The sequence below is a fragment of the Solanum pennellii genome, chromosome 1 (assembly GCF_001406875.1).
Source record: "Solanum pennellii chromosome 1, SPENNV200".
NCBI classification, from domain to species: Eukaryota; Viridiplantae; Streptophyta; class Magnoliopsida; order Solanales; family Solanaceae; genus Solanum; species Solanum pennellii.
In genome coordinates, this window is record NC_028637.1 from 64,907,148 (window position 1) to 64,910,905 (window position 3,758).

The window sequence follows — 3,758 nt, forward strand, 5'->3', positions numbered from 1 at the left end:
TATATATATATATATATAGACATACACACACACACAATAGATTCAAATTTATTTATACATATAATTTTACTTAGTTTCATTCTACTTCTTGGCCTTTGTCAATAGCTATTTTTAGTAGAAAAGATAATTAATTTAAAAGATAAATAAGTGAAATATAAAAATAATATATACATATGTATTTTTATACAAGTCACTACGGCCTTATTGATTTTTTTTTATTTTTTTTCTTCTTTTTCTATTCAACCATCTTTAGTCATTCCCTTTTTAAAGTAATCTCTTTCTTTTCACTAATTTAATTGATTAGAAAATATAATAATAATTTTAAGTAAAATGATAAAATGAACTTTATTTGGTAAAAGTTGTAAATTTCAAGTAGATAGTCATTTTAGTCAAATCGTCGGTCAACCGCGAGTTAGCGGACATTTCGAGGGCCTAACACCTTCTCGGAATGTACATTTGAACTTTGAACCCTTTTCAACTGATTTTTATCTGTTTTAAGTCTTTTGAAAAAATAATTTTAAGTTTTCTTGATTTTTACTAAAATCAAGTGGCGACTCAGTAATTTGGAAAATGGATTTCTCTTAAATCATAAAATTAATTGATTTTTCAAAACTTAGTCATTTTTCACTATTATATATATTATAGATTTTTAAGTAAAAACACATGATCCTAGAGAAATGCATTTTCAAGCTTTCAACATGATTCTACAATATCTTAAAGGTAGTCTAGGGAAAGGAATACTATTCAAAAGAGGAGGAGACATGGTTTTAGAGGCTTATACTAATGCAGAGTATGTTGGTTCATTAATAGATAGAAGGTCAAGTTCTGGATATTGCACTTTTTTAGGAGGAAATCTGGTGAATTGGAGGAGTAAAAAAATGTAGTAGCCAGAACAAGTGCAGAATCCGAGTTTAGATATATGGCTATGAGAGTTTGTGTGTTGTTATGGTTAAAGATAATCCTTGATGATTTGAAGATAAGGTGCGAAGGACCTATGAGACTATATTGTGACAATAAATCAGCAATAAGTATAGCTTATAATCTTGTACAACATGATCGCACTAAGCATATTGAGGTAGATAGATATTTCATTAAGGAGAAATTAGATAGTGGACTCATTTGTACGTTATTTGTCTCTACAAAAGATCAGGTGACCGATGTTTTAACAAAAGGACTGCCAAATAATCTGTTTCAAGATCTAATAAGCAATCTAGGAATGAAATATATCCATTCACCCAATTGAGGGGGAGTGTTGGCTGATAGAGGATATTCTCCACATCAAGAATTGATCCCCTAAGATCTCAAAGATAATTGTTGTAATCTAAAATATCTTTTTCTTCTTTTTAGTAGAATATATGATTTATGAGAATCCCAGATTTCATGGGATCTAGATGATTTGTTCTACAATCTCTCATTTATATAATGCCTTGTATATGACATAGAAAGAAATGAATAAAAATTATTCAACTATCTTATTCCACAGGACCTAATAGAGTGTATTATTGATTTATAAATCTGTTGTAACTTTGATTGCTTGTAGTTGGGCGTATATTATAGGAATTGTTTCTCTTGTGATAGAAACATTTCAACCTTGGGTGAATCGTTGTAAGAACTGAGCTGTGAGTTACGTAGTGTCTTGCGTCAAAGTCTATATTAATCAGTTGGATTAGTATAGTGGGCAATACATGCATTGCTTTGGCTCATTGAGTTATAGTGTATTACTCAGGATAGAGATTAGTAGGATAATCTAGTGTGTATTATAAACTAGGTTTTACTTTTGCTTGTGAAGTTTTAGTAAAAGTAGTTTGAAAATCATTTGAGACAAGTCGTGGTTTTACTTCCTTGAGCAAGGAGTTTTACACGTAAAGTTGCGTGTTCAATATTTTATTTCAACATTTATTTACTCCTTGTTATTGTAATCTCTCTAAGGACCTAGTCCTATGTAACTAATGGGCATAAATATTCCAACAGATAAATCGAGTTTGTCCTCATTCCCTACATCTCAATTCAGTTTATACCCTTAGTTTTGAAAATTCTTGAGATGAGCTTGTTGTTCAGTTTTGTGTTCTGTTCCTAATGGTTAAGTTGCTATATGTTATGCTTTGAGATTCTTGAGTTTATTCGTTCTTGTCTATATTTCAGCATGGACCCTATTAGTTGAATATTCTTGAGATGAATAATATTGTAGAGTTCTGAGTATTGAGTTTTCTTATATATTATTATTAAGATTCTTGAGTTGAGTTGTTCATGTTTACATTTTAGCATGAACCCTATTTTTAGTTATAAATGTTGTGAATCTTTTAAAGCCAACATATTGTTTTAAATTTAGTTATGAGAAACTAATAAAGAGGAGTTTGAGAAAGAATTTTAACTAAGATTTGAGCAAGAGTATAATGGAACTAAGTATTTCTCAAATATTTTATTTTTACATTAAGAAAGTGCGTATACATATATATACATACATACATACATATATATATACATACATACATACATACATATATATATATATATATATATATATACTTACATATATATATATGTATGTATATATATACATACATATATATATATGTATGTATATATATACATACATATATATATATGTATGTATATATATACATACATATATATGCACATATATATATATATATACATATATATACATACATATATATATATGAGCTATTAAATGTACATGGTAAGACAACATGTAATGCCTCAATTTCCGCCTCACTCGCCAAGCAGGTTTTCTCAAAATTGGTACACCTAGTGGTGTAGATAGTCTTTTCTTATGTTGGTAGTATATGGCCCTTTACTTCTATCAGTCTTCATTGTATTAAGCCAACATAGACCCCATAGTGGTTTCAATGACCGATAGGTATAGTAATAAATGCTTCTAGCGTTGTAGGCACTAGAATGAAGTATTCCTTTATTTTGTCAAAAGCTTTCTGTTCATCCCATTTTCCTGCGAAATATTTATTTCGAAATTTGTGTATCGGCTTTCAAGTGGGTATACAAGAGAAAGTCAAAGTCTGATTAAACTATTGATCGTTATAAGGCTCGCGTGGTAGCCAAATACTACAACCAGCAATAGGTATAGACTATGATGAGACATTCAGTCCAGTTATCAAGATGGCATCAAGGGCGATTAGATTTTACTAGCTTGATAAGGGAAAGAAAAGACGTCTCTCAAAGCCCTATTGACGCAAAACAAGTTGATTCCTGCGTTTTTCAATTCCCAGAAGCTCTTAGCTACTCAGCTATACTATAGGCTCTAAAGGCATTACTTGACTGAAAGAATGCTTATATTATGGGGGCTTCCCTTTCCAACATCTGACTTATATACAGGTCAACATTGACTTAAGAATCACAAAAAAAAAATAAGCTCACTCGACTGAAAAGAGAGGGATGAGAGTAGTCTTTTTCCAATAGGCTGGCTGCCTATTGCAAGAGTTCCTGACCTGAAAGGACACCATCAAGCTGCTACTGAATGTGAACAAAGTCAAGGAGATGGAATCAACTCAATAGAATTAGCTTTTTTATGACTGCTGAAGTGACCGAACGAAGTGTTGGATTGATTCATTACCGAATCCCAGATCTCAATGGTAGGGGTTGCATTTTTAGGAAAGAAAGATAGTGGCAAAAGGATGCTAATCAAGAACCGACGTCTCAGGTCGACCCCGTCTGTAGTTGCTACTACACTGTTATGTCCGGATAAAGTGATCCGTACTGGTGGAATAATTTCAATGCGACTA